The following is a 22,884-nucleotide window of genomic DNA, read 5'->3' on the forward strand; positions in this document are numbered from 1 at the left end:
TTGGCAGCAGACAGGGGTTAAGGGTGAAAATGGGGTAGTAGTTATTGTGCTTTTAGTATTGTGCTACTGTGTTTTATTTTTACAGTATCTCTTTTAAACCTCACATTTTGTAGTTGAGGAAATGAGACCACTGGTGGAGGGAAGGTCCATATGCACGCAGTCTAACTGCGTAACTGCCATGCGAACGTGAATATGTATGACTCTGTCCCAACCTGCCCCCCGCAACCGCCGTGGGAGTAGGTGAGAAGGGGAGCCATTTGGAGAAGCTGGTCCCGGCCCAGGTGCCATTGAAGTGATCAGATAACAGGACAAGGTTGGTTCTAGCTGGGGTAGATACCACCACCCTACAAACCAGCAGCTGCCATTAAGAAGTCTTATCTCAGCACTTTTAATCCATGATTAAGTGATACGTGATTATCACTTATACATATATATTATTGTATTATGTATTATGAGAACCGTATGTGCATTTAGTCAATTCTTAATCTCTAGTCTCATAGAAAAGAGTGATAGAGTTCAAATGTTGTATCTATTTGACTTTGGAAATGGCAATATATTATTTTGGTGGGAGTTAGCGGCTTTAACTTCTTAAATTTGTTTGGCTGGAGGTGATATTAACATTTGGGTGTCTTTTGCAGCCTGCACATGTTTGTGATGTGGAGAGAGGGACTTGATCCCTAGCAAGGTAGAGCTAAATGTGGTAATCAGTATTTACCCCAGCTAATCCACAGAGCTGGTAATCTACATGCTGAGGATTAGTAGTTGACTTTGTGGAAACCATGGTTTTGAAAGTCAGTTTGCTTTCTCATTTTGTGATGAATATTTAAGAATTTTGAACTGTGTCTCCGCTTATTTAATTTAAGAATTTTGAACTATATCTCCTCTTACTTAATTTGTAATTCTTGTAAGAGTCCATTATAGTGGGGGATGGGAAATAACGCTTTTTCTTGTGTTCTTTTTTCTTAACATAAGAATTTTGTAAAGCAGACAGTAACAGAGTATTTTACAAATCTTGACTAAATATTATGGATTTCATCCTTGACCAAAGCATAATATTTTCAAAATGTTTGGAAAATTCGTCATCACATAAATAATATTTTAAAATAATATCATTTAAATTAAAATTTTTGAATAGTTTTCCTCCTTGAAACATAAAACATTCCTCATTGATCTTAGAATTACTTTGCAACCTACTTTACATTTTTTATGAGGCAAAATAAACTTTCCAACTTTTTAATAATTAATAAAAATTATACATTAAAACATAACATTTTTCATTTACTCTAAAATGTTTCGAATTAGGGACTTCCCTGGTGGTGCAGTGGTTAAGAATCTGCCTGCCAATACAGGGGACATGGGTTCAAGCCCTGGTCTGGGAAGATCCCACATGCCGTGGAGCAACTAAGCCCGTGAGCCACACCTGCTGAGCCCACGCACCACAACTACTGAAGCCTGCGTGCCTAGAGCCCATGCTCCGCAACAAGAGAAGCTACCGCAATGAGAAGCCCGTGCACCGCAACGAAGAGTAGCGCCTGCTCGCCGCAACTAGAGAAAGCCCGCGCGCAGCAACAAAGACCCAACGCAGCCAAAAATAAATAAATAAATAAATAAATAAATAAATAATTTTATTTGTTAAAAATATATTATTTAAAACATAAATAAACAAATAAAATGTTTCTCATTAAACTTTTTTTAACCTAGTACATAACTAGTGCAAAAAGAACTTTTTAAGGTTACAATATACCTGTGACCTGTAAGATTAATTTTTATGTCTTTATTTTACTTAGCAAGTCTGCAGTAGTAGTAGAGGTTTGTTCCGGGGTTGATCCATATATTTGTTTTTCTAGTCATCCCACTAACTGAGCCTTGTATGTTTTTTTTCTTTTTTTAATTTTTAGAAATAGTCAGAATATACTGTATAATATATGTATGTGCTTATATATTTATGATAGAAAAACAAACATGACCTTTGATCCTACTGGAGATAACCATCATCTCTCAGTCATACAGAAGATAAGGTCCCTCTCTTAGTTATATAGGTAAGATTTACATCTTAGTCATATGTAGTTACAGATATAAATATATGCTTGTTGCCAGAGATTACTGAAATATGTACATCCACGCATGTAGACTTTTGGAAGCAAAAAGAGAATCATAATGTTTTATAGAGTGGCTGTATCTCTTTAATGTCTCTCCAGGATCTTGCTGTAATTCAAGAGCCAGCACCTGGTTCAGGTTCACCCATGACATTTTCAGCTGATCATTCTCTTGTTTTCTTTTGTAGTTGACCTTCAAACAGAAAGTTCATAGCCTCTTCTCAGCTGTTAATGTGATTTACTTCTTCTGTCTGGAAGTCAGGATTGTTGCTGAATTCATTGTTTGAAGGGGATTGAGGTTCTTGGCTTAAAGCCAGGCTGTTCCCTGCTAACAGAAAACTCAATCCACCAACCCGAATTTCAAAGATTCCTGTGTGTGTGGCCCGTGGACATCTTAGACCCTGGGTCCAGCGATTGTTAGGCTGTTCCTGGCACACCTCATATGTCCTGGGTTGTCTACTGGTTATAATCCAAGTATCATTATAGCGCTGATCATTGAACACCCCAGTCAGTGGCTTTCGGTCGGAAGAATTTAGTGCAGCAACTAACCTGCTGTTCCTTGTGCTTTAAAGATAGTATTTGAGTTAGTCCGTGTTTAACTTTGCAATTCTGATCTTTGTATTAAGATATGTAATTTTTCTTAATTTTCAAACTAAGGAGTGCCACTGTTGGATTTGTAGAGCCCTAAGGCCACAGGAAGTACACTATTAAACATAAGTGAAAAGGAGACATCTGATGAGCCCCACATATGGCAATATTACAACTCTTACTCCATCAGGGAGGAAATAGGTCATTCTCACATTGTGAGAGAGAGCTGTCTTGCCATGGAAAAAGGAGATTAAGTATTAGTTTAATTAAAAGCAATTTGCCCGACCCCCAGATGTAGAGAAAAAACTAGTGGTTACAGTGGAGAGAGGGAATGGGGTGGAGGGCAAGATAAGGTAGGGGATTAAGAGGTACAAACTACTATATAGAAAATAAATAAGCTACAAGGATATTTCTTTAAAAGCAGTTTACCAGAGTTGTTGTCTAATGAGTTGACCTGGAGAACATTAGCACCAATGGTTTGAAAGCCATCAAGAGCCTCCCCCGAGGAAGACCACGCTGGTTTCCTTAGATTCCTGTCTTTGTGCCTTTACCACTCTCACTTCAGTATGAAACAGTATGAAACAGTGGAAAGGCAGAGAAAGACTTTTTAGAATCAGCTTATTAAGAATGAATTTTTCTTTAGATATTAGTAACCTAGAAGGAGAACTACTTTAAATAATCTTTAAAACATATAATTTCAGGTGGATGCCAGCAGTTGTGCTGTTGAATGGCTATGCAAATACTCTAAGAAATTTAATATTTTATCAAAAGGCACAACTGCAAAACCGAAACCCACCGACTTGTTTCTATGGTAACCACTACTGAAATGTGTCTAGCCAGTATGTGTCTTTCCATAATTTTTCTCTGAGAGTTTCAGGGAGTTCATTCATTTTACTTTCCTAACACTGACCAGATCGATAGATACAGAGATACAAATATGCATGTATTTTTCAATGGGGATGTGAGACTATTACAAAATTCCCTTAGGTTCATATAGAATATGACTTCATCCTAATGCATAAATATTTTTGGCTAAAAGATAAGTCCACTGTTTTATAAATTTAATTAAACTAATGATGAAACCAGGTAAGTACTGATTTCTAAAAGACAGATGGTTCCGGCTTCCTAAATGTTCTCTGGTATTTATAGGTGGAACTATGGGCTTCAGCACGTGTCCCTTAAAAGTAAAATTCATTTGGGTGTCTCTACAAGACCCACCAGGCCATCAGGCTCCACTGGATGGAGTTTTGACTCGGATCTAATTAACCCTCCTTGTGGTCCTTCTTCCTTGTCAGAGGTTGTATGTGGTAAATACAATGGAAGTCACAACTTATTTCTTCAGCGATCTCAATATTTCCCAACAGGGTCATTCAGAAAAGCTGACTACGACATAACCAAGGGATTCCATTGCACTTTATACTTAAGATAAAATGTACTACTGATTTGTTTTGAGAACTTCCCCACCTTTCTCTCAAGGCCTGAGTGTCACAAAACAAACAGATGCGGCCAGGTGTTCTTGTGATGTGAAATGTATGCTCACTGAGAGTGTTAACATTATAGCAGGGCTCATGGCATTTATCTAGTCAAGTGGCAAGAAAGAGATACTGAGGAAATGAAACTACACTGGGCCCCATAGTAGGGGAATCTCACTTAGTTCACCAGGATGATGGAGAAGCCAGGGTGTTTCCGGGCCTGTTAGACATGGTTGCTCATGATAATATTTAATTGCTTGCTGAGGAGGAATGAGTATTTAACTTAAGGCCCTCTGTCTATATTTTCAAGTTCTCCCAGGCTCCTCAAATAAGAGCATTGCCACTCCTGGGTCATGGGGAATGGCTTTGCAGTTTCACAGATCCCATTGCTGTAGCATAAACACACGTAGTCTTCAGTTTTCTTTTAATTGAAGTATAGTTGATCTACAGTGTTTTGTTCGTTTCTTGTGTACAGCAAAATGATTCCATTTATATATATTCTTTTTCAGATTCTTTTCCATTATAGGTTATTATAAGATATTGAATGTAGTTCTCTGTGCTATATAGTAAGTCCTTGTTTATCTATTTTATATATAGTAGTGTGTATCTGTTAATCCCAAACTCCTAATTTATCCTTCCCTTTCCGCTTTGGTAACCATAAGCTTCTTTTCTCTGTCTGTGGGTCTATTTCTGTTTTGTAAATAAGTTCATTTATATCATTTTTTAGATTTCACATATGTGATATCATATGATATTTGTCTTTCTCTGACTTACTTCACTTAGTATGATAATCTCTAGGTCCATCTGTGTTGCTGCAATGGCATTATATCATTCTTTTTTATGGCTGAGTAATATTCCATTGTATATATGTTCCACATCTTCTTTATCCATTCATCCGATGATGGACATTTAGGTTGCTTCCATGTCCTGGCTATTGTAAATAGTGCTGCAATGAACATTGGGGTGCATGTATATTTTCAGATAAGAGTTTTCTCTGGATATATGCCCAGGACTGGGATTGCTGGATCATATGGTAGCTCTGTTTTTAGTTTTTTGAGGAATCTCTATACTGTTTTCCATAGGGGCTGTACCAATTTATATTCCCACCAACAGCGTAGGAGGGTTCCCTTTTCTCCACACCCCCTCCAGGATTTACTGTTTTAGGCTTTTTGGTGATGGCCATTCTGACTGGTGTGAGATGATACCTCGTTGTAGGTTTTTTTTTTTTTATATTTATTTTTGGCTGTGTTGGGTCTTCGTTTCTGTGCGAGGGCTTCCTCTAGTTGCGGCAAGCGGGGGCCACTCTTCATCGCGGTGCGCGGGCCTCTTCACTATCTCGGCCTCTCTTGCTGCGGAGCACAGGCTCCAGACGCGCAGGCTCAGTAGTTGTGGCTCACGGGCCCAGTTGCTCCGTGGCATGTGGGATCTTCCCAGACCAGGTCTCGAACCTGCATCCCCTGCACTGGCAGGCAGATTCTCAACCACTGCGCCACCAGGGAAGCCCCATCGTTGTAGTTTTGATTTGCATTTCTCTAATAATTAGCAATGTGGAGCATCTTTTCATGTACCTTCTTGAAGTAGCCGAACAGTGACAGGTCCACAGTGTCCAGTGAGCTGAAGAAGCATAGCTTCACAGAATCCAGTTCTCCCGTTTTCTGGAATCCCAGAGTCTTTCTTTTTTGCTTCATCCTTTTTTCCCCCTGTATTCAGGCTTTACCACTTCTTTTCTGGGTAAACACAGTACCTTCTTTACTTTACTCCTCCCAGTTTCCACATATGGCCCCTTCATTTATCTTTCATACTGCCAGTCAGAATGATCTTTCTAAAGGCAAAACCGAGTCTTGTGGTGACTTTCTTACAGTCTTTCAAAGACTCCTCTTCCTTAGCCGAGCACATTTCCTTCCCAGGGGACCTAACATCCCAGAGTGTCTAAGACCTACATACCTTTCCTGTCAGCATCCTTTTCCCCCTCCGCCCCTTCTGTGCTCTGGACAAACCTTTGCTTTCCCAAAAGCTTTGCACTGAATGCCTGAATTCCGCAGGCCTGAGCTCTCCTCGGGCATCAGGTACACTTCTGTCCTAGCACTCTGTTTTCTAATGGTCCGTTGACTTCCTTTCCTCACTAGACTCTAAGCACCTTGCTTGTGTTTTATCCAGCACCTAGCCCAGCACCTGACACATAGTGCTCAATATAAGTTTATTATATGAATGAGTGAATGAGTGATTATGTCCCACACAAAGCAGAGAGGAAGGAGAAGCTGCATTTAATTAGTATATGAAATAGGCTTGAGTTGCAGTTAATACAGATTTCAACAAGAGTGAGGCTGGCTGGTTGATCCGGGTGGTCACCTTAAGGACACAGCCCTGGGGGATAGCCACAGGACCAAAATCAGTTTTATTAGTTCTAGAGAGATGTGACTTGCAAGAATTGACTTATGATTAAATTGATGACAGATTAATTCATAACTGAGATCTTTTGACAGAAAGAGAGAGATGAGGCAGCACAATTAATGGGGATCATTTGCTCAGGCCATATCCTCTTGGTCAGTAAATTCTCAGGGGACCAAATATTAGCGCTGGCTAAGTTCTAAGATGAGGAATTGAATTCTTTCTAATTGTCCTTCAGGGATTTTTCCATCAAGCTGGATTATCTGGAAGAATGATTCTTTTCTTTTTAAATTTTTATTGGGGTAGAGTTGATCCACAGTGTTGTGTCAGTTTCCGCTGCACAGCAAAGTGAGTCAGCCACACACGTACATATATCCACTGTTTTTTAGATTCTCTTCCCGTATAGGTCATCACAGAGTACTGAGTAGAGTTCCCTGAGAATGATTCTTTTCCTATGGAAGATAAACAAGTCTAGATCAGTGACTTTCACACGGTTCTTAATAGCAGTCAGAGCTGCTCTTTCTTTGTAATCATGATAGCTAATATTTATGGAACGTTTACTGCTGCATGTCAGGCACTGTTCTAAAGGCTTTATCTCCGTTGGCTCAATTCTCAAAACTCTATGATGAAGTTACTGTTATTAGCTCCATTTTTACAGACTGGGAAACTGAGGCAAAGATGTTAAGTGGTTTATCTAAAGTTACCTTGTGAAGGGAGCTGGGATTTGAACCCATGCAGTCAGACTCCAGCACCTATGCTGACCAACCTTTGGAAAAATGCCACCAGCCTTTCTTGTGGTTGCTTTACAGTACTTCATTTAATTCTCATAGCAACTCTTAAAAATGAGGTGTGTTAACCAAGACCTTTTAGGTTGCGAGTAGCAGACTAACTTGAGTGAAAAAGATTTAACTGTATTTTGTAACTAAGCTGTCTTTGTGTCATGTGACCAGCTGTGACACTGGGTATCCCAGTGGGTGTGGAGAGGCAGTTCTTCACAGAGGAAGAGGAGCCGGTGATGGACAAACAAAAATCACACTAGGAATCGGAAGTTGAGAGAGGTTAAGTAGCTTGGCCAGGGTCACTCAGCTAGGGAATGGCAAACGTGGAATTCGGAACTAGGCCCCCGCCTCCAGAACCAGTCTGTGTTTGCTCTGATTTGAATGAACCCTGTGCATTCCACACGTCCTTCTTCTGTCTTCCGTCTCCAGCAGGTTATGGTATCATTGGCCGAGATATCTTTTTCTCTGCTTCATTTTAGTTCTAAGGACACATTGTGGTCACCACCCGTGAGCCTGGCTATTTCCCAAATGTAGTGTGCATTGCTTTATTTAATCCTGAACTGTCTTTTAGAATAGTTATGTAAACAGTTAAGTTCATCTAATCATTTTACTACTTTCCACTTCAGAGAGTGAATTTTTTCTGACCAGGCCCCAAATTCTAGAGAAATCTTTACTGAAGCCCTGTGACCAGACCAGAGCTTTTTCAGGCGAAGGTTTATGCAAAACATTGGCCTTCATGGAAATTTGGTTCTTGCTCACTTGGGTCTCAGTTCATGAGAATTTTCATCGACTCAAGCAGCAGGTCATAGATACAAGTACAGGTGTGGAAGCTTAGCCTGTGATCTTCCTGTCGCCTCGCAACCCTACTGTACAGATTTTTAGAAGGGAGAGTGCTCTTTGGAAGCTGCTCTGTACTTTGCACTTCTGAATCTGTTTATGAGAAAATGACAGTATTTTTCAGTGTTTGCACCACCTCTGACTGATGCTCTGATCCTTGATGTGTTTAGTTTTTTACGTGTGCTCATCTCTACATCAAAAACAGAGGAAGCCACAGGAAATTGCTGCCTGTATTTCCAGGAAATGTAACTACCTCACCTGCTCCCCGATCCGCACAGCCCAGAAGACCCCACTGTGGGCACTGGCATCGCTGATGAAGGTGGTGATTAGGAGCTGGGGCGTGTTCTCATTCTGCTGCTCTGCCAGCAAAAGCCCCAAGAAGACAGGCTTTTCAGACTCACGTGTTAACACTAAATCTGGTTCTCTAAACACTCCTCTGACCATGTAAATGCATGCATGAAGTGAGGTATCATTCCAAACCAGAGGGCTGGTGGGCCTCACTCTTTCTGCTCAGGTGTGGCACCTCCTGCCTGGTCCACAGGGCTGGGGCTGGCGCTCTCGCTGATCACACAGAAATGAAATAATCCTGGGAGAGAGCCTACTGATGGACTCAGAGGGCGTTATGCGAAGTGAAATAAGTCAGAGAAAGACAAATACTGTATGATATCACTTATATGTGGAATCTGAAAAAGACAGCAAACTCCTGAATATAACGAAAAAGAAGCAGACTCACTGATACGGAGAACAAACTAGTGGTTACCCGTGGGGAGAGGGAAGGGGGAAGGGGCAATAGAGGGGTAGGGAATTAAGAGGTACAAACTGCTACGTATAAAATAAATTAGCTACAAAGATATATTGTACAACACGGGAAATATAGCCAATATTTTATAATGACTACAAATGGAGTATAACCTTTAAAAATTGTGAATCGCTATATTGTACACCTGTAACTTATATAATGTTATACATCGACTATACGTCAATAAAAAAACAGAAAGACCAGGAGGTTACACTGAACACCAGCCATTCTTTAAAGAATTATGATAATATATACACACTACTATATATAAAATAGATAACTAATAAGAACCTACTGTATAACACAGGGAACTCTATTCAGTACTCTGTAATGACCTGTATGGGAATAGAATCTTAAAAAGAGTGGATATATGTATATGTATAACTGATTCACTTTGCTGTACAGCAGAAACTAACACAACATTGGAAATCAACTGTACTCCAATAAAAATTAATTTTGAAAAAAAAGAGTGATGATAATAATGATAATGATAATAGCTAATATTTATTGAGTGTTGACTGTGGTATGCCAGACATGTAACTTAGGACCTATGTGTGTTATTTAATTCAATCCTCACATAAATCCCTACAGGGACTTTCTATATTATCCCAACTTTCAGATGAGGCACCTGAGACTCAAGAGAGTGTTTAATATCTCGTCCAAGATCACACAGCCAGTAAATTCAAACCCAGATGTATGTAATGCCACGCCAGCACTGTAAATAGTTGAGTAGATATTACTGGGAGTGGAGCTGGGCTGGCAGTCTGTGTGCACAGGCAGATGGGAGCAGACAGGGTCCATCCAAGCAAGCTGAAGGCTGGTACCAAGGGCAGGCTTTGCTGTAGATCTGCTGTAGTGACACTCACATGGAAGAAAGGAGGGGCCGGTAGTCCAATAAATCCTTTACCCCAGGGAATTTATGTGTCTTCTGGGTGCCGGCCAACATCCTGAGTGCAAGCAACCGAATACAAAAGGTTGACTTCCCACTGCATCATGGTCCCAGCTTCTTAGCATAGCTCTCTTCTCTATTTTAGCTTATAAATTTATATTGTGATTAAAACAAGTATGGGAAATTGATGTTGCTTCAGCTTCTCCGTGAGCTGAAACAAATTTTCGTTTAAGCATGAAATCTGCCATCTCACGGATCAAAAAGAGGCTCTGGAAGAGAAGCATCCATAAATATTTGGGGCTTAATGAAGGCTATCTAGTTAATAATACCCCACATTATTACAAAAAGGTAACATTTGACTCCAAAGATACACCCCATTAAAGCTGGTAACAAAAAGTTGGAAAATGAGGCTAGGAATTAATAAAAGATTTCAGGAAGACCATTTTTGGACTTGCTAGAGACAGGCCGTAAGTGTGGTTTTGAACTTTCTGGCAGCTGTCATGAAGATGGAAAGACGCCTATAGTAGACGTTGATTTTCAAAACTCAAAAGGAGAAAAGGTCTCTTAGAATTTTAGCAGAAAAAGAGTTTGCACGTCTACACAGGTGGTGGTTAGTGTTGGTTTAAAGCTGTTAGCATGCAGCCCCATGTACACCTCTCTGCATTCTGCTTATTTTTAGGATTAAAAAAGCCCATGTAGTGTGATTTATCACATGTCTACTTCTGGATTATTTCAAGACTGATAATCTGGTTTGTGTATCATCCATGTCTTCCTTTCTCTTTCCCTCTGGGCCTGTTGTTCATCTCCTGGACATTTCTTTCCTCATTAGCATTTCTGCTAGATGATAAGCAGAGAAAATAAAAATAAACACACAACTCTAGCAATCAACTTTGCTATTTACAGAGGTGGTTTTAATGCTTTTTTAGCAAATGGGAATTTCAAGAGAGATCTTTCCCGATTGTCTTAGAGCTCAGCCCGCCCCTGTGTGTGCTTAGTGAACCCCACCTGAGCTCCAGGTGGAGGGCAGGCAGGGAGAGAGACCTACAGGGGGAAGTTTGACCCCATCATACCCGAGATAAAGCCACTCTTGGTGAATTGACATTGAGCAGAAAAGGTGGAAACTTGTGTTCGTTTGCTAGGGCTGCCATAACAAAGTAGCAGAGACTGCTTGGCTTAAACAATAGAAATTTCTATTTCTGTTTCTAGGCTGGAAGTCCTAGATCACGATGTCAGCAGGGTGGATTTCTTCTCAGGGCTTCTCTCTTTGGCTTGTAGATGGCCGAAGATCACATGATCTTCCCTCTGCCTGTGTCTGTGTCCTAATCTCCTCTTCTTACAAGAACACCAGTCAGATTGGATTAGGGTTCCCCTTGGTAACCTCATTTAACCTTAAATACCTCTTTAAGGGCTCTGTCTCCAAATACAGTCACATTCTGACTTACTGGGGGTTAGGATTTCAAAAATTCAGCCCAAAACAAAACTGCTGATTAAAACAAGATGTTGCATTACCTAGATTTCAAGAATACGAATTTCTCTCTTCTCCAGTTATAAAGAATTGAAGGTCTTGCAAGGCACCCTTGTTGTAGATTTGTGCCCTTGAAAGGCTTGGATCACAGTCAGGGTTTTTGTATGTGTGTGTTTTTTCTTTTGGATCAAATATACTGTGTCTATTGAAAGTTTGAAGATCAGTGCATTTCCTCCTGTTCAGAAAATAATAATGCCAAGCTTTCACCAGAGTTCTTTTCATCTCCAAGGCTCTCTTAAATATTGACTAATTAAGTAAAAATGGAGGAAGTCTGGCTAAATAGCCTCTCTTTGAGGACCGGTCCAGTGGACTTAGAATACACAGTGATTTGCTGTATCTTTGAAAACAGAAGCAACTAGAAATCTTTTATTATTGGCTATAATAGCAAATGGCATCTCTTATTATGTTTAGCAGCTGACATATCAAATTGCATTTTAGTTGGTTGTTATACATGAAATAGTAGGATATAAGTAGGCTAAAAATGAGAATTTACAGCCCTGGGACATGGGATATCTGACATCTAGGTGTTGCCATGACAACTCATCAGGATGTTGCTTTGTAATCTTTTAGATTAGGTTCCAGCCCAGGGTCACTGGATTGGAATTGGAGGGGGGATTGGTAACTGGACGTGAATGTTGTACTTTTACTAAGTGGTATTTGAATTTGCAGTTTGGTCATCTTGCTAAGATCAAGTAGAAATGACATTGAGGGAATATTTAAATTCTTCAGAACCGAGACAAGGTCACATTTGTCAGCAAGAATATTCGGATGGAGTGGTCTGAGACTCAGCAGCTGGAAGACAGGATTTCCTGTCCTTGGTCAGTGGATAAAAACTATGCAAGCATCCCTTAATATATGTACACCCCTGAACAGTTCTGCATAAATGAAACACTGGGAAATTTAACCTTTTTTATAATTGTCTTATGTTATAAAATTGGAACTGAACATCTCCGAGAAAGCAATTTGGCCACAAAGCAAAGCACGGCTGCTTTCTAGTGTCCCATATCCTCCATCTCAGCCGGAAATGGCCTGGAGGGCGTGGAATTTGGATCAGGGAAGGGAACTGGGCAGAGTGAGGAAGGAAGCGGTTGGAAAACAGGGCACCACATTCCTCACCCCTCACGTTGGCCTTGACCCTGGGTACCGCATCTCCCCTCTGACAGGGGGCCGCCCAGACATGCTCGTCACCAGGGAGGGTCAGTGCAAGGGCTCGGTGCTGAAGTCAGATCCCAGTTCTGCCACGAACAGCATGATCTTGGACAAAACACATTTCCACTCTGGGTTCCCCCTAGGAAATGAGGAGGTTGCGTTTCCTCTGGCTGTCAAGTTCGTCTGCTCATCATAGTGTGGGGAGGGGCAGGTCGCCACATTTCTCTTCTTTGCCGTTAAACCCACATTTCCATCATCTCTTTGCAGCAGAATTAGCCCTCCCCAGTTAGTGGACCTCTGAATAATTAAGAGAGAGCAGAAAGGTACACCCCCCACGCCAATCCTCATATATTTTAGGTTTTATTTCCGAAGCAAAGGCTGCCACGCAGTGAGGAGAAGATGAAATCCCGAAGAGAAGACAGCCAGTTCCAGTAAGTTTTTCCACTACCGCTGTTGTCAGCTTCAGCACCAGCTTAGCCAATATTTACTGAGCACTTCTATATACAGGAGACAGTGCTAAGCACTTTATATACATATGCCATTTAATCGCATGACAAATACACGTATGTGTCTGTATGTGAAAATGTAAAATTGAGCATTTGCTATGTAGCAGGTATGACGTCGAATCCTCACAATAATCCAGGGAGGGCGATCAGTTAAGCCTCACAACAGAGGTGGCGTCATCAATTAGCTCTGTTTTTACAGTTAAGGAAACTGATCCAAAGCTAGTAACTGGTGGAGCGGGGTTTTGAACGCAAGTGGTGAGGCCTCAGAGCCCTTTCTCATAATCTCTCTGCTGTGGTTCTCTACACTCACATGACACAACCGTCACCTGGGGAGCTTTTAAAATCTATGGATCCCCGGACCCCATTCCAGACCAGTCAGAATGTGTGGGGTTGCAGCCTGCACCTGGGTATGCTGATAAGCAGCCCAGGCTGAGAACCACTGCCCCAGATGGACCACTAGGGTCCTGGGACAGAGAGGTTGTGGGCAGCCCCACATCTAACAGATGACTGGCCAAGGCCTTGCATCCAGGCTGCTACCTCTAAAGCCAGGTCCCTTGATGGCACAATGGGCAACATTCCAATTATTATTGTTGCTCTTAGGACCTGTACCTACCATCATGCCTGGTTTCCCTTTCCTAGTCTAAATCTCAAAGCCTCAAGTTCATTTAGGGCCTTTTAAAAACTGTGTAATTGGAACTTCTCTGGCGATCCAGTGGTTAGGACTCTGCGCTTCCACTGTAGGGGGCGCAGGTTCGAGGCCCGGTCGGGGAACTAAGACCCTGGCAAGCTGCACGGCACGGCCAAAAAATAAATCAATAAAAATAAAAATTTGTATTAGGCCACATTATGATAATCAAAGAAGATGAACCAAAGGAGTGATTTCCCACTTAACAGTGTCAGCTAACCTGGACTGATCGCCATCACCATCTTTAATGTCAGTTGTTGTGCTCTACGTACGGGTAGAGTCTGGGACAGTGGTTCCAAAACCTTGATGCACATTGGAATCACCTGGGGATCTTTAAACACCACAGATGCCCAGCTCCCACCCCAGACATTTGATCTTATTAGTGTGGAATGTCGCCTGCGAAATGGGCTTTTTAAAAGCCCTCCAAAGCGATTCTCATGAGCAGCAGTTTGAACCAGTGGTTTAAGAACTTGGTCTGTAAGTTCACAAGGGTGCTGACTATGGAATCCCCTCTGGGGCCTGAACTCACTTCTTACCTCTGACAGTGTCTCACCACCGTCCTCCTTTGCATTTTAGCCAGCATGATTAATTTGCATTTAATTCTGCTCAGTTCACTACCTGACTCCCAATTCTCCCTCGCTGTCAAATGATGGTTTCTCCCCAAAGGTGATTCTTATGCTTAGGCTCTTGGAGTAATACTGGTGACATGTCTGTGGGGTATCTTTGTAAGGTTCTCTCTTATTTTCACTATGAGATGTACTTCTTTTGAAATTGTTTTACATTTTAAAACATTTTTGTGATTTTTATACACATTGCTTTTTCCTTCCAAGAGTAAAATAAACAACTTTTCCACATAATGCTTTATAATAATAAACCACTTACAAGTCTTTTCCCAAAATAGTTGACCATCAGATTCACTCATGGGAGATGGCTGCCATGCCCGCAGTGCTTAACAGTTGATAAAATCTTACAGATAGAAATACGGTGCAAATTTTCTCCTTCGGAAGTTTGGAAAAGTCGGATTAACTTATCCACTGGCAAATATAGTGGGGTTATAAAGACGTATTAAAGCAGAAGTGTACATTTGTTGACAAGTTTGCAAATGTACTGGATTGATCTGGAAATTCATTTTGCAGTAAGTACTAGGTCTCAAACTGAGATTTTTTAAGGCAACAGAGATGTTGTTTGGTGGGTAAGAGGAGACAGGTATTGATAATTTGCAAGTGGAACAGCTTTTGGCAAAGGCTGGGAGATGGAGAATTGAGCTAGGCTGGTGGGAAAGGTATAAACTGGGTGTGGCAGGTGATGAGGAAGGACTGCTGAGGTGGGGCTGGTTGTGTGGGATTTCATAGCAAGAATACTTGGGAAGAGCTAAAAAATACATGGTATCGTGGTAGGAGTTTCTGTTTTCCTTTGTGTGGTGGTTGAAGTCCAGTTGGTCTGTAATCGCGTTGGTGTTCTGGATCGCTGAACAAAAAGGCTGGTAGTTTGGGTTGGTTATTATGCTTTTCTTGAGGGTAAAGCTTTTGAAATGAACTCTGCTTCTTTAGGTTAAAAATTCCTCATTCTGGTGTCTTGTCTACGTCTTGCTGCTGTAATCCCCGAGAAGAGAAAAGGGGTTTAGGACGCCTCTCTTTTGAAATGAGCAGGGTCAGAGCCGGCAGGGGGCTATCACGGTTGTTTCTCTTTGTTCCAGACTTAGAACATGTGAGCAATGGTTCCACCCCTCACTTTGTGAGCTGTTTTCCTCCGATATTTCCTAATTTTTCCCATGACGTTCCAGCCTGTTTCTTCACCAGATTGTAAGGTCTGAAAGACCCCATTGTTCTACAGGAGTCTGAGCTGGTGCACGTTTGCTGAGCTGGCCGGCTGGGGTCTGCGTGTGGGTGGGACGTGGCTGGGGGATAATGCAGATTAGAGGATGTGCCGAGTGTATTCCTGACAGTGGCAAACACTTTCTGCTTAGCAGGCGTTTAGAAGCGGGCCTTTTTCTTCATAGAAGGTGCCGTGCTTTTAAAATATTTTTCACAAACTATGTCTTTCACTGTGCTGATTGAGAGAAATGGGGACATTCCATTAAGCTAAGGAAAGTTTCTTAATGGTAAATCAAATGAATGAAGGCCTTATCCAGACTTCACTTCATCTTCAGATAAATGCAAACTTTTGTTCTTGTAACACACACACACACACACACACACACACACACACACACACCCTCCACACACACTCCTGATGGCCTGCCCAAGATTTATGTGAGCTCTTGATCCATTTTCACCTTCTCACCCACCCTGAACATCTATTTAGAATTGCAGCCTTTCTCTTCCACCCCATTCCCGATTCCTCTGAGCTCAATTTTTTTTATTGCACTTATCACCTTATAACAAAAGTAATGTATTATGTTTCTTATTTGTGTTTATTATCTGTCTCCCCCCGTTAGACTCTAGATTCCACTAAGGTAGGGGATTTTGTCTGTTTTCTTCACGGATTATCCCAAGTCTCAGAACAGTGCCTGACACGTAGTAGGTGCTCAGTAAATATTGTTGAGTGAATTAGTGAATGAACAGCGTTAAGAAGTGAATGATGTGTCTCAGATTTGGGTCCTAGCCTTTTAAATTCTAATTTACTAGTGAATCTTAAAACATTTTCTGCGGTTTTGTTTTCCAGCTTCCCTACTTTTTAGGATAATGAAGGATGGTATCTTCTCCCAGCTGAAGTTTGGGAAGGACTTGATGATCCTTAAGTAGTAGGGGCAGCAGAGTATTGCTCTTAGATTTACATTTTGACCTCAAAGGCCCTACACTAACCATCTTCAAACTCTGGTCTGCAGAAGTTCCCTGGAGATATTTAAGGGGCTGTGCAAGCATTTAATTTGCATTTTATTTTTAATATATTTAGAGCAATTTTTTATAATTATGATTTAAAAACATGCACACTTAAATGTGTTACATACCAAATTTTCACGCATTGGGACCACCGACGCATTGAATTGGACTGTCAAATTAACCTTGAAATTAAGTGTTTTCTGCTGTTTTGGCTTCTATATTTGAACGTGTTATAAATGAGTTGTCGATAAGGAAGTCTGTACCAGTATTTTTCAGATTCCAGTCTGATCACAAATTGAACAAGTGAATTCCTCCTGTTAGATAAATACAGCATGCTCAGTTACATGCCAGGCAGGGCTAGGGAGCCTCCGCTGGGTGTACGCTTCTTAAGTGGCCAGTTGTACAGGAAGTGAACATTCTGTTTTATGGTCCTGTATCCCCACTGTACATTTCGGATTCTCCTTGATTGATTATTAAAGAAATCAAGTAATTGTTAGGTCATCGTTAGTAATTAAAATTTGAAATTAAAAAGTCTTTTTTTTTCCTTTTTAAAAAAATTTTTATTGGAGTATAGTTGCTTTACAATGTTGTGTTAGTTTATATTGTACAGCAAATGAATCAGCTGTACGTATACATACATCCCCTCTTTTTTGGATTTCCTTCCCATTTAGGTCACCACAGAGCGTTGAGTAAAGTTCCCTGTAATATACAGTAGATTCTCATTAGTTATCTATTTTATACATAGTATCAATCGTGTATATATGTCAATCCCAATCTCCCAGTTCATCCCACCCCAACCCTTTCCCCCTTGGTATCCATACATTTGTTCTCTACGTCTGTGTCTCTATTTCTGCTTTGTAAATAAGATCATCTATACCAGTTTCTTCAGATTCCACATATATGCATTAATATACAATATTTGTTTTTCTCTTTCTGACTTACTTCACTCTGTATGACAGTCTCTAGGTCCATCCACGTCTCTACAAATGACCCAATTTCGTTCCTTTTTATGGCTGAGTAATATTCCATTGTATATATGTACCACATCTTCTTTATCCATTCCTCTGTTGATGGACATTTAGGTTGCTTCCATGTCTTGGTTATTGTAAATGGTGCTGCTGTGAACATGGGGTGCACTCATCTTTTCAAATTAGAGCTTTCTCTTGGAAATGGGATTAACAACTGCATGTTTTCAAGGTTTTGGGTTAGTTTGAGGCAGATCACGAGATTACAAAGCGAATTGCTAAAGAACTGTTATGATTTCCAATTTAAGTGTTCCTTGCTGTTCCAATCCACTCATTTCCAAAATTTGGATATGGAAATTTCCCAGAGTGAGTTCTAGTGGCAAAGGATACAGTGTTATTCACGTCAGTTTGGTTTCCCAGTTTCAAATGGTAAGCAATAAGAATAGCAGATAGCAAGAGATTCACCTGAAAACTTGTCTGAATCTGTTTGGTCTCTGAGTTTAGAGAGCAGGATTCAGACAGGGAGTCATACCTGTAGTGACCTGGGAATATCAGGATTCTCTTAATACAGTGCAACCAGATACAAACACAGCAGTAAAACGTATGCTGCATCAGTTTCAAAAGTCGGTTCATAAGCCAACTACTATCTGAAAGCCCCACTCCCTGCCATCTCAAAAGTGCCACTGAATATATTATAGGAAATAGTTATGTTGTATTTTATGGAACATTTTAGAGACCTCCTTTCACAGCCTTCTATTGGGTTGGCCAAAAAGTTCGTTTGGGTTTTTCCATTAAGATTGTAAGTGCAATATTCATGCACTTAACACTGTTGTCATTTGCTGTTCTGTCTCCCACACTCATATTTGAGCCCCTTGAAAGGAAGACTTGTGTCTCCTTCCTGTCAGTGCCTGGCATTGCCTGCCACATGGGGAGTCCTTCGTACGTGTTCATGAAACGGCATTGGATTCGACCGCAGAGGGAAGCGAGCTTGGAAGGAGCAGTGTAGCCTCGTACTAAATACACCGTCAGTAACTTTTCACATGAAGCACAAATTCTAGCATTAAAAACATGTTGGATGGTTCCATGGTTCCTTCACCTTCATCCCTCATGGACAGTTATTTACAGTTTTCTGAATTCTTCCTAGAAATGTCTTTTGACTCGGACCCTTCCATGCCATCCCACTGCCGTGCCAGGTCGACTGTCCTGATTCTGAGCCTTATCTTTCTCTTCTTCCCTGACCTGGACTATGAAAGCAGCCTCGCCAGCTTCTCCCAGACCCAGTACTCCCTCTGGTTCTCCACATTGTTGCCGCATTTGTCTCCTCATAAGACACATCCCAGCAAGTCCATTGGCCTACACTGCCTGCAGGATCGGGTGCAAACCTGAGCTGTCCAGGGCAGTGTCCACGGGCCACACGTGGCTCTTGAGCTCTTAAAATGTGGCCAGTCCACATTGAGATGTGTTATAGGTATAAAACCCATGCCCTATTCTAAAAAAACTTAGTATGTGGCTGGAAACTAGAGATGATCATACTAAGTGAAGTAAGTCAGAAAGAGAAAGGCAGCTACCGCATGATATCACTTACGTGTGGAATCTAAAATATGACACAAACGAACTTATCTACGAAACAGAAACAGACTCACAGACATAGAGAACAGACTTGTGGTTACCTACCAAGGGAGAGGGGAGGTGGGGGAGGGATGGATTGGGAGTTTGGGATTAGCAGATGCAAACTATTACATATAGGATGGATAAACAACGAGGTCCTACTCTATATAGCACAGGGAACTATCATCAATATCCTGTGATAAACCAGAATGGAAAAGCATATAAGAAGAAAAGAATGTTTGTATATAATATGTATAACCGAATCACTTTGCTGTAGAGCAGAAATTAACACTGTAAATCGACTATACTTCAATAAAAAATAAATTTAAAAAGATAAAAATAAAAAGACAGTATAAAAAATGTAATATATCTCATTAATAATTTTCATATTGATTACATGTCAAAATGGTAATGTTTTAGATCTGTTGGGTTAAATACATATCATTAGAATTAATTCCTCCTGTTTCTTTTTACTTTTTTAATGTGACTACTAGAAAATTTGAAGTTATGTGTGTGGTCACCTTAGGTTTCTGTTGCTCAGTGCTGGTCTAAGCTGTATCATGACATTTAAAGTTTCTTATAACTTGGCCTCAGTTCCCTTTTCAGCCTCAAATCCCAGCCCTTCCTGCTCTCCTCAGAGTTTCTCATAACCCCCAGAACTCACCAAGCCTATTTATACTTACGGGTTGTTGCTGTTGGTTTTTTGGGTTTTTTTTTTTTCACATTCTGTTCCTTCATTCTGAGCTGTCCTTCCCTTTCTTTGTTAGCTGTAAAATTCCTACTCAGAGTTTTAGGACCTGACTTAATTGTCCCATGCTGCTGCTGAAGTTATGCCCCGTCTCCCCACAGCAAGCTCTTGGTTGGTACCTCCATTGTTGTGCTGGCCTTGCTGTGCTGCCATTAGGTGTCTTCTTAACTAGGCTGCTCCAGGGAAAAGGCTGCAATTTATTCCTCCAATGACCCCTGAGGGCAGTACCTGGTGTGTACTAGACATTTAATTGACATTTATTAAATTAATGTATGAATTAATTTCATCCTACTGCACAAACTGCTATTATCGCATGCATCCACCCTTGATCATCTGAACCATTAGCCATGCAAAAAATTGGATGCCGAGGCGGACAGCACTGGGCCTCTGAGCCATAACCCCAATTTCAGACTTTTGTGTTCAATAAAATGGCCTCTTTGTTCTCACTGGTTGACTTATGGCAATTTAAAATATTATACATTTGAATTTATGAAATCTATGGATATTGTATAGACTGAGAACATAAAATGACATAAACATGACCACTTTTACTCTTTTGTTTACAGGGATTTCATATAAGATTTCATTTGATTGAAGATTTCACTTCTAAACAAGTTTGAAAGCCACTGTTCTAATCCTAAATTTCATTTACATTTCCATTCCAAAGGTTTCTTTCTGGTTTTGATGAGGTAGTTTCTATTATCACAGAAGTTTACACAGAGCAAGACTTTTCAACACTGGCTGCCCAATAGCTACAGCTGGGAAGCTGTCAAAAATTCTGATGTCCAGGGTCCCCGCACCCCCAGGGATCCTGGTAGCATTGGGCCGGGGGCACCGGTAATTATGTAATAAATTGATTCCTGGCTCCAAAGAGCCAGGTAAACTATGAAAATGTTGAAGCTGTGAATTGATCATTTTTCTTTCTTTTTATTAGTGATATTGTAATCATGGTAATTCATCTTAAGTTTGTACTGTGATTTGGGGGATAAAACAGCATTTGATGGAACACACCTTCTGTAGACAATTTAAGCCTTATGAAATTGAAAGTTTTTTTCTGTCATTCTCTAAAACCTACCTGCAGCAGAACTTTAATGTCCCTTATTCGTAGAAATAGCAAACAAAAGACCTATCTCAGATTATGAAACTAGGGCTGACAAAGACAGTGGGTGTAATACGTCCGCTCAGGCAGTGGCCTCCTGGCACACTTGTTACCCTGAATAAACAGTGCTCCCCTGACAGAGCCTCTGTAGCTCTGCCACGTTGATAAAATCTGACATTCTGCTTAATCACTTTTTAGTGATATTCTTCCTTTTGTTCTTGGTATGTGAGAAATCAGCTTTTTTTTTTTTTTAAGGTGTGGGAAAGAATTTAAGTTCCTAATTCAGTAAAATGGGCTGGTAATGCACATATAATTCTTGTAGGGACGGGAAAATTATCTAATTTCTGTTTATCAAATGTCTCTTAAATTTTTAAAAAGTTATAAAGTACCTGAAATCACGTGAAGGAGAAAATCTGGGATAAATACTTTGGAGACCTTGCAAGAAAAGCATCTGAATTCCAGTAGTCTGTTCCATGTCGTGACTGTATACTATTAAAATGCCAATGTAAATAAGCCTAAGTTTTGCAAATTATCAGTTTGTTGAAAAAGGCTGTGTGCTCTTATTCTTCTGAAGCGTCATCTCTCTCAGTTTGGGCTCTGGAGGGAAAGAAGAAAGAAAGAAAAATACACACTTGGGATCGAATCCTTTAGGGCAGAGAAAGGAATAGAATCCTTTCGTTGACTTGGTTATTTGCAGCCGGTATGTCATCTGGGTGAGACTGATGTAATGCGGATTGAATGTTGAGGCAAACTTAGGGACGTGTGTGTGTGTGTGTGTGTGTGTGTTTTAAAGCCCCACTCCCAGAATTTGGAGTGAGTGTGAAGGGCACCACAACAACCCCTGGATCTGTCAAGAATGTACCTATTTTTAACATCCTGGATCAAGTGTCAGCTCTCAATAGGAGATGAGGAAGGGGGTAGGGACCGCGTGCGACGGATGCGGATGGGAACCGGCCCTCTGGCGTGTTTACAATACAGCTGTGCATTCTTAATGGCTCTGCCGCTGCCGCCAGGTAAAGTTTTCTTTGCACGTGATGAATGGCAGAGAATTCTTTAGCCGAGGGAACCGAAGGAGCTGGGAGGTGGAAAGGGGAAGGGCAGAACGGAAAAGGGAGAAAAAGAAACACACGGCTCCAGAGGGAGATGGTCTGTGCTTTGCAGTTGCTTGTGTGGATAGAAACCAGATGGTGAGCTGGAACCGCACTTGCTAGGCTAGCTGGGGAGCCAAACATATGGTTAATGGTTGGGAGAAACAGCTCCCGGAGCCAGGGCTTTGCTGACTGCTTCATATTACAGATTGTTACAGTGTGTCATTACATTGCCAACCTAAGTGCTTAATACCCACTGCGGGCGGGCGGGCGCTGGGCATCCACTCACAAGAAAGATTTGAGCTCTTTGCTGGCTCTGAATGCAGAAGTGACATCATAGGGAGGCTTAAAGTGTCTGGTGTTGGGAGGTAGGGAGAAGGGTAATTTTGTAGTGGAAACAACATTTTTTTCTTCCTTTTTTTCCTTAATGAGCCAAGCCTTCACTCCACTAAACTCTAGTGTGTTTCTGAGGACCTTTTTCTATGAGTATCTCTCTCTGTCTCTCCGTCTCTGTCTCTCTCATACATACACATACACGCGCGCGCACACACACACACACACACACACACACACACACAGAGACACACAAAGTCCTCAGGCAGAATTCTATGCCCCAGGCCCTGTCCCACCCCCTCTACTTTCACTTGGACGCCCCATCCCTGCCCTCCCAAGCCCCGCATTTGAAGTTTCTGTTTGGGGAGCTCTGGGGCCACAGCAGGCCCATGTTATCTAAGGAACTGCTGAGCCCATTCATCTGCTTTTCACGGCCCGCTTCCTTTTATTTTTAGCCAAATCCGTCAGGCCTGACAGGCGGGTAATTCGAGCCAGAGAAAGGGCAGTG

General features: G+C 41.2%; 1 protein-coding gene across 2 annotated transcripts in view; it reads left to right on the forward strand.

Annotated features, from left to right (window-relative positions):
- The window catches only part of BACH2 (BTB domain and CNC homolog 2), a 360,151-nt gene that overhangs the window by 49,830 nt on the left and 287,437 nt on the right, over nt 1-22,884 (forward strand). Inside the window, exon 1 of one of the 2 annotated variants that reach the window (XM_068551453.1) lies at nt 21,786-21,968. The exons of the other annotated variant lie outside the window; for it this stretch is intronic. The gene's annotated coding sequence lies outside the window, so the exon portion shown is untranslated. Of the gene's footprint in view, nt 1-21,785; nt 21,969-22,884 lie in introns of those variants that run through there. 2 annotated transcript variants of the gene reach the window in all.

The sequence above is a fragment of the Eschrichtius robustus genome, chromosome 9 (genome assembly GCF_028021215.1).
Source record: "Eschrichtius robustus isolate mEscRob2 chromosome 9, mEscRob2.pri, whole genome shotgun sequence".
Classification (NCBI taxonomy): Eukaryota; Metazoa; Chordata; class Mammalia; order Artiodactyla; family Eschrichtiidae; genus Eschrichtius; species Eschrichtius robustus.